Raw genomic sequence first — 14,677 nt, 5'->3', positions numbered from 1 at the left:
TCATCATAATTCCAGGAAAAGACACTTTTATATTGTTTCAAGGGTCGAACAAAGGCTAATTTTTCTTTAGGGGCTAGGCCAAGACCTAGGTTGATATTCTATGGCTTGGTATCCATTCCTAGATTTACAAATTCATAGTTTAGAGTTGAACTCTGGAGTTTTGAATTGGTAGACCTTTTAAATCTGTCTTTCAAATCATATAGGTCTTCCAACTTGACTACAGATTTTGGTATGGCATTATTAGTGCTCTCTTGTTGTAACTACTTGTCATGTTGGTCCTCATTAATTATCTGATTAGTGTAAGATCCTTCTGATGTTAGGAAACTTATAGTATCAGGGTCATCACTAAAAATTCTCCAATTGGTAACATTATCAGGGATGGAGGGCCTAAAGATCAATTCTATTAAGAATCTATCTGGGCTATAGTCTTCTGAGGGAATGAGCTTGGAAGCTACATTAGCCAGGAGGTTAACACTAGCATTTTGGAGTCTGGGAATGGATGAAATATTGAATGCTATAAATGTTCAGTCAAATATTGCACTAAAGATTGATAATGCTTTAAATGACCTAATAGACAATGTATAGTATTTCATACATGTTTAATAACAATCTTAGAGTCTCCAAAGACTTGTAGATGCTTGATGTCTAGTCTGATTGCCTTGTATAGCCCTTATACTAGAGCTTCGTATTCTACAGTGTTGTTTGCGCAATTGAACTCAACTCTACATGTTAGCATAGTTTTATTCCCTTCGGGACTAACTAATACACATCCTGCTCCTGCTCCATCATTAGACTTAGATCCATCAAAAAATAATTTCCAAAATAAAGAGTTATTTACAAGACTATCTACAAAATTAACGCATTTAGAATTATCTGTTTGAGAAAATTTTTCTACTTGAGACAAAACAAAATGTTCTAAATAAGGCGAAGTATGAGCATTAAAATTTCCTAAGAAAGAGTCAACATAATAGTTGCCAATTATATTGTTGTTGTATGTTACAAGTTCATTTTCTCCTTCCAATTCCATCATTATGTATTTTTGGTGTCTTTCTCTCTCAACCTTTATTTGATTTGGTTTACCATTGTAAGGGAGCCACATGTGTGACTAGTCGGTGACAAAGTATAGATGAAGCTTTTTAGACCAATCCCTACTAAGAATTAAACCATAAAATTCAAAAATGTCTGCAACTAGAATATCAATGACTTGACATACCTTTGGATTTGATGAAAACCTTATGGTAACTTGATTTAGTTCACCATTTACTTCAACCTGTGATCAGTCCAGCTGAACTATGTGTACTACAGATTTTTGAGGTTGGACGTTGTTGTGGCCACCAACAAACCCCCTCCTTATTTAGTATTAGCAATAACACTAGGTAAGTGGGGACCCTTAGTAAAAATTCAAAAAATTCAATTAAGGCTCATGTATTTTACTCCTTAAGAAAACATCTTATCGCACAAAGACTAATAGGGAATTTCCTTATGAGTAAAAATGATAAACTGCGAAAGTGTGACGCGAATTCCATCGCATCGCATGCATTAAGAAACACTCACATTGGAAAACCTTAAAAAAAATCGTCGATATCCGATATGCGATATCGCATATCGCAATGTCGCATAAAAAACACATAACCATTTAACGATTATAGCAATCCACGATCTTGCGATAGCGCAATACTGTGATTTGCAACCTTGCGATCGCGCGATACTGCGATTTGTGATTCTGCGATAAGCGTGATCGAGAGACCCTGCGATAACACATCTTAATGAAAAATGCGATAATGCGACACTGCGATGCTGCTATGCGAATCACAGAAACTTTCCATCGCAGATTTTCCCTAGCTCAACATTCAAGAAAAGCTACCCATAAACCAAAAATTGAATACGCGCTTTAATGACAATTAATGAATGATATGCCAGTTGTTAATGAAAGACGTGTTTTTCGAAGAGTCAGTTCACGTCAGGTGGCATGTTTTTGTACATCCGTAGAGTGTAAAGCTTTCTTGTCGACTTTTATTATCATTACTCTCTCCTCATGTGGGAATTGTAGGAGAAAAAAACAAAAACAACATGAAGCAATGTGCAGGAAGCAATAAAGGAAAAGGGTAAAGCTCCAATGCTCAAAGACAAAGAAAAGATTCCCTCATAAGCAGATACTGCATGTAACAGAGCCGCAGATTCACAAAACGCCGCTGAGATATCCATTACAGATCTTTCAGTCACAACCATGGTTGAATGAGTAGTTGAACAATGTTGATATCAACAGGTGGTTTAACGCTCAAGGTAAGAAGCTCACGAAAGCAGTATGTTTACAAAATTTTGAAGCCTATACCCGGTGAAGGAAAAGGCGCTAAAGGCGAAAAACGCATCAGAAAGGCCCGGATCAAAGAATAGGGCAATTTCCGATGCGCGATTAGCGCCTAGCGCTAATCGCGCATCGCTGAGAAAATTGCTCAAAAATAAAAGTCTCTAACTGCTCAGTCACTCATAACCCCGGAAAACGCAAAAAAGCAAAGGCAGAAGCAATTCGAGGATTAACCAAGTGGAACTTGGATTATTACTGGGCATACACAGTAAATCCACATAGCCAGAGGATGACTCTCGAGTATATCATCTATTTTGCTGAAAAAATGGTGCCAGCTCTTACCGTTTCTGTTTGCTTAGCTCAACCAAAAGCGGAAGACAGTCAACCGAATCTACCCAGGCAAATATTGAATGCTCGCAACATTAAGGAGCAAATGCAGAAATAGTTAGATATTAGATTTATTTTAGAAATAGTTTTTCTTAGAAAAAGGGCGGTCATTTAAACCGTATCCTGAATCTGCGTAATTAAGTTATTTAGTTAGTAGTACTTAAACCCTTCTCATGCATTTAGAGAAGGGTCCAGAAATTTATCAAAAACTTGTCCTCAGAACATGCACTTTTGCACCCTCAGAGGAGGTTTTGGTGAATGAATGGATCAAGATTTGTTGATGTTTGCATTTGATATCTGCTACTGACGTTGCACTTCTGTACTCTTAGTAGATCTTAGAGCAAGGAGAGATAAATCATTGTTGCTTGAAGCTTATGAGTAGGACCAGTCATAAATGGTACTTTTATCTCTTGACCATTTCTGCTTATATGTTAAAGTGATATACAGTTTTTAGTTGTTTATGTATTATTGCATGAATGCTTGAGTTATCATTGGGCACTTTTGTATGGTGGTAGCTATTTATTTATGTTTAATGTATGAATAGCTCATTATGCGATATGTTGTTCACAATTGTTTCGTCTAAATTTTTATGCGAAGTGGTTCATCTTAATTGATTTCCTTTCTTATAATCGTTGAATGATCTTTATTACCAATTGTTATTTGAAATCTCTTTAGATCACATAATAAAAGAATTACATCTCGGGTTAGTATAGATTTAGATGTGATGTTTATTAGATTACAATAGCATAGAATTAGATTAAAAGTTTGAATTAGAATAGCTTAGATAGGAACTATTAGATCAACAACATCAAATTCTACACACACACACACTCATAGATTGGGAAACTGGTCCCATTATCCCCAGTCAGACCCGCTATACCAAACAGACAAGGAGCTACCAACCAAGGTCTGGACCGGGCGGGTATCCCCCTTGTTGTCGACCTGATTTTCAGGGCTTCAACATATTTGGTGCTAGAAGGAGGGCCTGAACTATAAATGGCAAGTAAATCCAAATATGAATACCATTCTGAGAGTAAATCGCCCTCATCATCTCCCCCGACTTCCCCATTACATTTAAATCCAAAGTGAGAAGTCGCTCGAGTATCAACCGCTGCTACACACCCTGATATTTCAGAACAATCTACCGTTAAACTTCCTGAAGTTGAATCCCTGATTCACAAACTTCAGCGATTATCCATTTCTCCTCAGAGGTCTGATAAATCTCAAGGCAGCATGACTTCGCAGTACAACCCTGATCATCCCCTGACCAGGCTAAAGAGTGAAACGTTTGGTGTCCAGCCAACCGAATTACCTCTTCCCACCAGGAAAAGAGTGAGGAAATCACCGCAAGAGTCTGACAATGAGACTATTTCGTCAGCATCGTCCACCTCAACTACTTCACCGCGAAGTCAAACATCCACACCTCCACTCTAGATCATCGTCCATCTGTCCACTGGAACCCCCACAACCCCTCTTCAATCATCTACAATCGTAGTATCCTCATCCTCCCAACCGCAGGGACCATCTTTTGCACTCTCCTCTATTAGTAGTTCAACAATGGCCAAGTCTCCATGGAATAGCCCTGGGGCAGTCCTAATTCCTACACCCTTGAGTCAAATACCGGCCCATCTTGAGAAATGGCTACCTAAATTCAATCCCGAGGCAGGCATGCTAGCAGAAGAGCACATAAACAACTTCATGCTTTCCATTAATCTCAATGGGGTTACTAATGAAGATGTTGTTGTTCGGCTTTTTCCCTATACACTGCAAGGAACAGCCGGGTCATGGTACTTTTCATTACCCTCCGGATCCATCACAAGTTGGGACATCTTGCAGGACCAATTCCTAACCAAGTTTGGTGATGACAGGTCTACGGAAACGTTAATCAATGACCTATCCAATCTTAAAGCCGAAACTAGAGAGCCTATCAAGGATTTCAACAAAATTTTCAACAAAATTGCTACTGCTTCCCAGCCCAGCGAAGAAGTACGATGTGAATGGCATATTGTCGCTCTACCATCGAACATAGCAATCTTCGTGGATAGGCCCAATAAAATAACCTTAGCTGATAACATGAAAGAGGCGATAGCGGTAGAGAAAAGAATAATAGCCCTGGAAAAGAGATCCGCGATAGAGGAATGTAAGTCCAAAAAAGTCACCTTCAAGGAAGACTCCAAGAAGAAACAAGAAAAATATCCTTTTGATTTGGAAGGATTGCAGAAAGTTATAAATACCATGTCCAATGAGATGGTTGACATAAAAAAGCAAGTAGCAGAAACTTCTTCAAAAAATCCCTACACAGCTTTTAAAAGAGGTCCTTCAACGGACGCAAAGCCACCCAATGCCATTTCAAATGATGAATCTGAGGAAGAGGAAGAGGAAATTGCCACTGAAGGGCAGACTAATGACAAAGAAGTTGGGGAATTACAAGGAATGTGGGATTTCATCCTCCCACAAGAAGAAGATCAAGAAGTATGTCCAGTTAGCACACGAAGCAAAAATCAGCTTGATCCTCCGCAAACTACCCCTAAGCTGAAGAGCGCAAGCTCTGCAACAAAGGATAAAGTCGCAACAAAGAAAACGACATCTAAAGTGACTCAAAATAGCCCAGTCCTAGCATATGAAACAACTCCATCTAAAACACTGATAGTGTCAAATGAAATGGAGTACAATATTATTGATGACATGAAGAAGACTAGGGCTAATATCACCCTTTACGAACTGAGCAAGTTGAAACATCAACAGAAGATAATGATGAAAGAATTACATGCCGTGCCAGTTGCACCTTTGCCTACCATTGTACTTTCTCAAGCTTCCCATAACATGGGAAGACCTCCAACTAACGCGATCAATAAGATTTATCCAAATGACATCGCCCTAATTGGAGGAAGATCAAGATCTCACACTCCCCCATTTCTACTTACTTATGAAATCTTCAATAAAAATGTGCACAATTGTTTGGTAGATTCCGGTGCTTCATCGAATATTTTGCCCAAATCTATATGTGCCAAGTTAAATGTTCAACCACAGAAATCCGCAGTGCGCATAGTTCAGCTAGATCGATCTCAAGTCGAAGTGATTGGCAAACTAAATCAAGTAACAATAAGATTGTCATCGAACCCGAAGGTATGTTAGGTTATTGACATTCTAGTTGCCAATATCCCAGAATTTTATGGCTTAATTCTTAGCAGGGATTGGTAAGAAAAACTCCATGGATACTTCGCAACCGACTGGTCGCACATGTGGCTGCCCTACAATAGTAAACCGAATCAAATAAAAGTTGAATGAGAGCTACACCAGAAGTACATAGTAACGGAGTTAGAGGGATAAAATGAACTCGTAGCATATAACAGCAGCATTATTGGCAATTACTCGGTAGATTCTTTCCTCGGCAATTTCAATGCTCATGCGTCACCCTATTTAGGACACTCTGTTTTGTCCCAAGTCGAAAATTTTTCTCGAACTGATAGTTTGAAATGTATCAATTTTTTAGATAAACATGTAAATAAATCTTTGTTTTGGAAATTATTTTTTGATGGTTCTAGATCTAATGAAGGAGCAGGAGCAGGATGTGTTCTAATTAGTCCAGAAGGAGATAAGATCATGCTCACATGTAGACTCGAATTCGATTGCACAAACAATACAGCATAATACCAGGCTTTGGTTCAAGGCCTGTACAAAGAAATCGGGTTAGAAGTCAAGTATCTTCAAGTTTTTGGAGACTCTGAGATTGTGGTTAAACAGGTACGTAACACTATCAATCCTTAGTACAAGATCTGACTGAGCATTTCATAGCGTTTAATATTTCTTCAATCCCCAGGCTCCAAAATGCAAGTGCAGACCTTTTGGCTAACGTAGCTTCTAAGCTTATTCCATCCGAAGATTTTAGTCCAAATAGATTCTCAACAGAATTAATCTTTAGACCGTCCATTCCTAACAACATCACAAATTGGAGAGTATTCAATGACGATCCTGATATCGTAAACTTCCTCACGTCTGAAGGATCCTACTCCAATCAAATAATTGACGAAGACTAGCATGATCAACAATTGCAACAAAATAGCACTAATAATGCTATACCTAAGTCGGTGTTCAAGTTAGAAGACTTGTACGATTTGAAAGATCGGTTTAAGAGGTCTACCAATTCAAAACTCCAAATTTCAACCTTGAACTACGAATTAGTAAACCTAGGCACCGATGCTAAACCACAAAACATTAATCTAGGCCTCGGCCTAGCCCTTGAAGAGAAACTAGCGTATATTCGTCTTTTGAGACAATATAAAAATGTTTTTGTCTGGAATTATGATGAGCTGAAAACATACGACACTTCCATCATCCAGCATACTATTCCCATGATCGATAATGAATAACCTGTCCAACAAAAGCTGAGAAAGATCCACCCCAATTTAGAAAATCAGATAAAAACTGAGCTCAATAAGTTACTGAAAGCCAGGATATTCTTTCCCGTCAGACATTCCAAATGGGTCTCCAATATGGTACCTGTTAGAAAGAAAAACGGAGATATTAGGATTTTCATTGACTTTCGGAACCTTAACAAAGCCTGTCAAAAAGATAATTTTCCTCTACCACCTATGGAACAGATAATGTAGGCAGTGGCGGGCTCAGAATTAATGTCTTTCTTGGATGGATTTTCAGGATGCAATCAAGTGTTGGTACATCCTGATGATCAGCTGAAAACCACATTCAGAACTAAATGGGGCACATACGCATATCAGAAGATTCCATTTGGTTTGATTAATGCTGGTGCCACATTTTAGAGAGCCATGGATATCACATTCAAAGGTTTAGTCAATAAATATGTAGTAGTTTATTTGGATGATATAACAGTGTACTCGAAGAAGCGAAACGACCATCTCAAAGACCTGAAACAAATCTTTCAAAGGTGTTTAAGGTATGGAATTTCACTTAACCCAAAGAAATCTTTTTTCGCACTAAGTGAAGGGAAACTCCTAGGATTCATAGTGTCAAAATCTGGTATTCACATTGATCCTGACAGAATCAAAGAAATTTCTGAAATATCCGTACCTCATAACAAAAAAGCCATGCAATATTTCCTTGGTCAAATCAATTTTGTAAAGAGATTTGTTCCAGATTTTTCACAAATCGTGTCTCCTTTGCAAACCATGATTAAAAAGAATTCAAATTTTAGATGGGGTCAAGATGAACATGAAGCATTCAACCTGATCAAGCAAGCTATTATTAATGCTCCATCTTTAGCGACTCCGATTTTTTTAGAGCTTTTTATTTTATACACATTTGCCTCAGATAAGTCATATGCTGCGATTCTAACTCAAGCAAATCAAGAAAAAGCGGAAGCTCCAATTGTGTTTTTAGCTCAAATTTACAGGGTGCTGAACTAAATTATTCAGACGTGGAGAAACAGGCTTATGCTGTTTTCAAAGCGGTCAAATACTTCAGACCTTTCTTACTTAAAACCCATACTAAGATCATAGTACCGTTTCCGGCGGTAAGGAATCTTCTAGTACAGAAATATGTGGGTGAGAAAAGGGCCAATTGGGTTACTTCCTTATAGGAATATGACATTGAGATCAAACCAGCAAACATTGTAAGAGGTCAAGGCTTCTGCAAAATGTTGGCCGGAGCATCGCAAATTTTTGAAATTCCATCTGAAGAGGTACAAATGTGTGAGGTAAGCCTAAACGATGCAGAATCATTATATGCTGATGGCATTTATTATCTTAAGAATAGGTATGCTCCTTCACACCTTGACCATACTAAGAAAAGTGCTCTAATGTTGAAAGCCAAACAATATCAGCTCATAAATGATATTCTTTTTAGAAAAAATTATGATTCTGTTCTTCTTAGGTGTCTTGAGAAAGCTGAAGCTGAAAAAGTTTTGCAGGAACTCCACGATGGACCAACAGGCGGACACTATGCTGGAGATGCTACTGCACATAAAATCTTATGCACAGGATATTACTGGCCCACGTTGTTCAAAGACTCGCACAATTAGGTGAGAAGATGTCAAGTCTGCCAAACTACTGCTGGAAGATAAAAGAAGCCGTCCCTGCCACTCCATCTGGTAAACATCGAGCAACCTTTCAGTCAGTGAGGTTTGGACATAATAGGTGAGATCGTTCCTCACTCTTATAAGCAGCATAGATACATCTTCACGGCAACAAATTATTTTACTAAATGGGTAGAAGCAGTTCCGCTCAAGACAACTAATTCTGAAAATATCATTGAGTTCATAGATCAATTTATAATCACCAGGTTTGGATTGCCATCCACTTTAATGTTTGATAATGCATCATACTTTTCTGGAAATGCAATGACTGAATTTTCACTTAAAAGAGGATTCAAACTTAAATATTCGGCCAATTACTACCCGCAAGGTAATGGGTTAGCTGAGTCAAAAAATAAAAACCTAATCAGGATTATTAAAAGAACAGTTGACCAAAATCAAAAGAATTGGCACAAGGCTTTGATATATGCTTTATGGGCAGATAGGATAACGCAAAAAGCTTCTATCGGCACTTCTCCCTTTAATTTAGTTTATGGGAAAGAAGTGGTTCTTCCGACTCACTTATCCATTCCCTCTTTGTCTTTAGTACAACACATTGTTGAAGAACATGCTTCCTCCTTACAGCTAAGACAAATGGAAATAATTAAATTAGAATAACAATGAGAACAAGCTAAGAAACCGCATGCTCATCATCAAGCACTAGTAAAATCCTCTTTTGATTCAAACATAATAACCAAAAAAGATTTTCAGATGGGAGATTTAGTTTTAAAGTGGGACAAGGCTCATGAAGAAAAGGGAAAACATACAAAATTTGAAAGGATGTGGCTTGGTCCTTTTCAGATTGTTGAAGTCGTAGGTCCATCAACGTTTGTGTTACAGGATTTAGCAGGTAAGAGGGATCTTTTGCTTGTTAATGGACAAATTCTCAAGAAATATTTTCCATAGAATATTATTCTTCTATTTTTGTAGAATAGTTGTTTTTCTTTTTCATAATAAAACCTGTTGTGAGTGGTTACATTAGGCATTTACGAAGAAGACACCAATTCTCTTTCAGATTTTGAACTTTTCACTTGTCTAAATAGCAAATATTTTGGAAAACTGATCTTTATTATTGACAGATACAGTTAAAAACTTTAGCCTAGATATGGTACTAGTTTCAACTTCAAAGAATTTGATGAAAGCAACCTTTAGTGAAGAAATTTTTTTATCTCAGTACAATGAAAGGTATCAATAACAAAATAAAGATTCTCTGTAGAACAGCTGTTTCCAAAAACTCTATTATTGTCATCCAGAGCTATCTTAAGGAAACAATGACTTCCTCCCTGCTAAGGAAATCGCAGCTTTCAGAGGAATAATCCAAGGATACACTTTATCTTGAAGAATGAGAGGTCTCATCACGAGCCGGCTTATCATTATCACAGATATTATAACTTACTGACTTTGCCAATACTGTACACCAAAACAGGGCAATGACTCAAGATTGTTGCAATCAAAAGACAAGGGGTCTCATCACGAGCTAGCTTGTTCAGCAAAGTTATAAATCAAGTGAATGACTGTGTCATAATTTGGCTACCAAACCAAGACATTGTTCTTTAAGAATAAAAAGAAAATCAAAGCAATAAATGTGGATATGGATTTTTCTTTGAAAGTTGTAGGTCACCTTAAGTAGGATATAGGATCATTGTTGGGTAACAGGTAACCTTGTCGAGGCTATAAACGCCTGCTGGCAGCAGAGGCTCTACCTATGACAAATGAGCATATTTAAAACTGGTTTATAGAGGAGACTTTGTTTTATCTTTACAAGACCAAGTAATGGCTGATGTAAATACAAGGACTAGCCTGAGGAAGCAAATAATTAGAGTAGAAAGTGGTTGAAACAAAATATCATTGACAGTTTAGAGCATAATGTACTCTATCTTTCCATAACAAAGTTTAATTTTCTGAAAAATTTTCTGTTTTGGAAGTTTGAAAAATTCAATAGATAAATAGAGATAACTGGTTCTTCCAAGTGAATCGCCAATTGTTGTGGCCACCAACAACCCCCCTCCTTATTTAGTATTAGCAATAACACTAGGTAAGTGGGGACCCTTAGTAAAAATTCAAAAATTCAATTAAGGCTCATGTATTTTACTCCTTAAGAAAACATCGCATCGCGCAAAGACTGATAGGGCATTTCCTTATGAGTAAAAATGATAAACTGCGAAAGTGCGACGCGAATTCCATCGCATCGCATGCATTAAGAAACACTCACATTGGAAAACCTTAAAAAAATCACCGATATCCGATATGCGATATCGCATATCGCAATGTCGCATAAAAAACACATAACCATTTAACGATTATAGCAATCCGCGATCTTGCGATAGCGCGATACTGCGATCTGCGATCTTGCGATCGCGCGATACTGCGATCTACGATTCTGCGATAAGCGCAATCGAGCGACCCTGCGATAACACATCTTAATGAAAAATGCGATAATGCGACATTGTGATGATGCGATGCGAATCGCAGAAACTTTCCATCGTAGATTTTCCCCGGCTCAACATTCAAGAAAAGTTGTCCATAAACCAAAAATTGAATACGTGCTTTAATGATAATTAATGAATGATATGCCAGTTGTTAATGAAAGACGGTTTTGTGCTTTTCAAAGAGTCAGTTCACGTCAGGTGGCATGCTTTTGTACATCCGTAGAGTGTAAATCTTTCTTGTCGATTTTTATTATCATTACTCTCTCCTCATGTGTGAACTGCAGGAGCGAAAAACAGAAACAAGATGAAGCAATGTGCAGGAAGCAATAAAGGAAAAGGGTAAAGCTCCAATGCTCAGAGACAGAGAAAATATGCCCTCATAAGCGAATACCGCATGTAACAGAGCTAGAAATTCGTAGAACACTGCTGAGCTATCCATTACAGATCTTTCAGTCACAACCATGGTTGAATGAGTAGTTGAACAATGCTGATATCAACAGGCGGTTTAACTCTCAAGGTCAGAAGCTCACGAAAGTAGTATGTTTACAAAATTTTGAAGCTTATACCCGGTGAAGGAAAAGGCGCTAAAGGCAAAAAACGCATCAAAAAGGCCCGGATCAAAGAACGGAGGTAGTTTCCAATGCGCGATTAGCGCCTAGCGCTAATCGTGCATCGCTGAGAAAATTGCTCAAAAAGCAAAGTCTCTAACTGCTCAGTCACTCGTAAGCCTGGAAAATGCAAAAAAGCAAAGGCAGAAGCAATTCGAGGATTAACCAAGTGGAACTTGGATTATTACTGGGCATACACAGTAAATCCACATATCCAGAGGATGAATCTCGAGTATATCATCTATTTTGCTGAAAAAATGGTGCCAGCTCTTACCATTTCTGTTTTCTTAGCTCAACCAAAAGCGGAAGACAGTCAGCCGACTCTACCCAGGCAAATACTGAATGCTCGCAACATTAAGGAGCAAATGCAGAAATAGTTAGATATTAGATTTAATTTTTAGAAATAGTTTTTCTTAGAAAAAGGGCGGTCATTTACCGTATCCTGAATCTATGTAATTAAGTTATTTAGTTAGCAGTATTTAAACCCTTCTCATGCATTTAGAGAAGGGTCTAGAAATTTATCAAAAACTTGTCCTCAGAACATGCAATTTTGCACCCTCAAAGGAGGTTTTGGTGAATGAATGGATCAAGATTTGTTGATGTTTGCATTTGATATCTGCTACTGATGTTGCACTTCTGTACTCTTAGTAGATGTTAGAGCAAGGAGAGATAAATCATTGTTGTTTGAAGCTTATGAGTAGGACCAATCATAAATGGTACTTTTATCTCTTGACCATTTCTGCTTATATGTTAAAGTGATATACAGTTTTTAGTTGTTTATGTATTATTGCATGAATGCTTGAGTTATCATTTGGCACTTTTGTACGGTGGTAGCTATTTATTTATGTTTAATGTATGAATAGCTCATTATGCGATATGTTGTTCACAACTGTTTCGTCTAACGTTTTATGCGAAGTGGTTCATCTTAATTGATTTCCTTTCTTATAATCGCTGAATGATCTTTATTATCAGTTGTTATTTGAAATCTCTTTAGATCGCATAATAAAAGAATTACATCCCGGGTTAGTATAGATTTAGATGTTCTATTTATTAGATTACAATAACATAGAATTAGATTAAAAGTTTGAATTAGAATAGCTTAGATAGGAACTGTTAGATCAGCAACATCAAATTCTACACACACACACTCATAGATTTGGAAACTGGTCCCATTATCCCCAGTCGGACCCGCTATACCAAACGGATAAGGAGCTGCCAACCAAGGTCCGGACCAAGCGGTATCCCCCTTGTTGTCGACCTGATTTTTGGGGCTTCAACAGACGTTTAACTTTGCACATATTGTTTTAGGCAAAAGATTAGATGAATCTCCTGAATCTACTAAATAATTATGCAAGTTTTTATTGGAAATTTCGTAAGTAAGAAGGAATGGGGAGTATGGGATTTTGAACTACCTCCAATTAAAGCAATATCATTCGGATCAAATTTATTTTCCATATTAGTAGGAGGTCTTCCCATCTCATGAGAAGCTTGCGCTATTACAACAAAAGGAAGAGGTGCAACGGGTATTGCATGTAACTCTCTCAAAAGTAGTTTTTGTTGATGTTTCAATTTGCTCCGTTCATGAAAAGTAATGTTAGCCCTTGTATTCTTCATGTTTTCAACGATATTATACTCCATCTCATCAGAAACAATCAGTGTTTTAGGTGGAGTTGATGAATCAAATTGGATTGGGCTTGTTTGAGTCGCTTTTGGTGATGATTTCTTACCTACGATTTTATCCTTGGATATCGAGCTTGCACTCTTCTGTTTAGAACTAGGTTGTGGAGGATCGAGTTGATTTCTACTTCTAGTACTGACTGGTGATGCCTCTTGATCCTCTTCATCTGGAAGAATGAAGTCCCACATTCCCTGTAGCTCTACAACTTCATCTTCATCAATAGGTTCTTCATTGGAAAATTCTTCTTCTTCTCCTTCAGATTCTACATTTGTTATAGCATTGGGAGGCTTTGAATCAGTTGAAGGATTTTTTCTATAAGGCTTGTAGGGTTTCTTAGAAGAAGTCTCTACTACTTGTCTTTTAATTTCAACCATTTCGTTAGACATGGTTTTTAAAAATTTTTGTAATCCTTCTAAATAAAATGGGTCTTTTGATTGCTTTTTCTTAGGATCATCTCTAAAAGTAACCTTCTTAGATTTTCTCTCATCAACAACGTTTTTCTTTTCTAAAGCTAAGATACGTTTTTCTACCACTATCGCTTCCTTCACATTTTTAGCCAATATTGTCTTGGTAGCCCTATCAACAAAGATCGCTATGTTCGATGGTAGATCAGATATGTACCATTCGCTTCGAACTTCTTCGCTAGGCTTGGAAGCGGTCGGAATTTTATTCAAAAGCTTGTTGAAACATGAGTTAAAATCCTTGATCGGTTCTCTTGACTCAGTCATAAGATTCGATAGATCATTGACCAATGTTTCCGTAGACCTATCATCACCAAACTTTGTCAAGAATTGCTCTTTGAAAATGTCCCAACTAGTAGTGGACCTTGATGGTAAAAATACCAAGATCTGGCTGCTGCTTGTAAAGTATAAGGAAAAAGTCTAACAACAATGTCTTCATTTGTAACCCCATTTAAATTTATTGATAACATAAATTTATTTATGTGTTCTTTTGCTAGCATGCCTGCTTCAGGGTTAAACTTGGGCAGCCATTTCTTAGGATGGGCCGATAATTGGCTCAAGGGTGTAGGCATTGACACTGCCCCTGGATTGCTCCATGGGTTTTGAGCCATCGTTGAACTGCTAATAGAGGAAAGTGTAGATGAAGTTCCTTGTGGTTGGGAAGAAGAGGATATTACAGTTCCAAATGGTTGAGAAGCAGATGTTGAAGTTCCAGTACCCTGTTGTATGACAATTAGGAGTGGGGGAGTGGATGGTTGACTAC

The sequence above is a fragment of the Pinus tabuliformis genome, chromosome X (assembly GCF_031772625.1).
Source record: "Pinus tabuliformis cultivar Carrire ecotype Pingquan chromosome X, CPIR1, whole genome shotgun sequence".
In the NCBI taxonomy this organism is placed as follows: Eukaryota; Viridiplantae; Streptophyta; class Pinopsida; order Pinales; family Pinaceae; genus Pinus; species Pinus tabuliformis.
Note: the sequence above shows the minus strand (reverse complement) of the source record.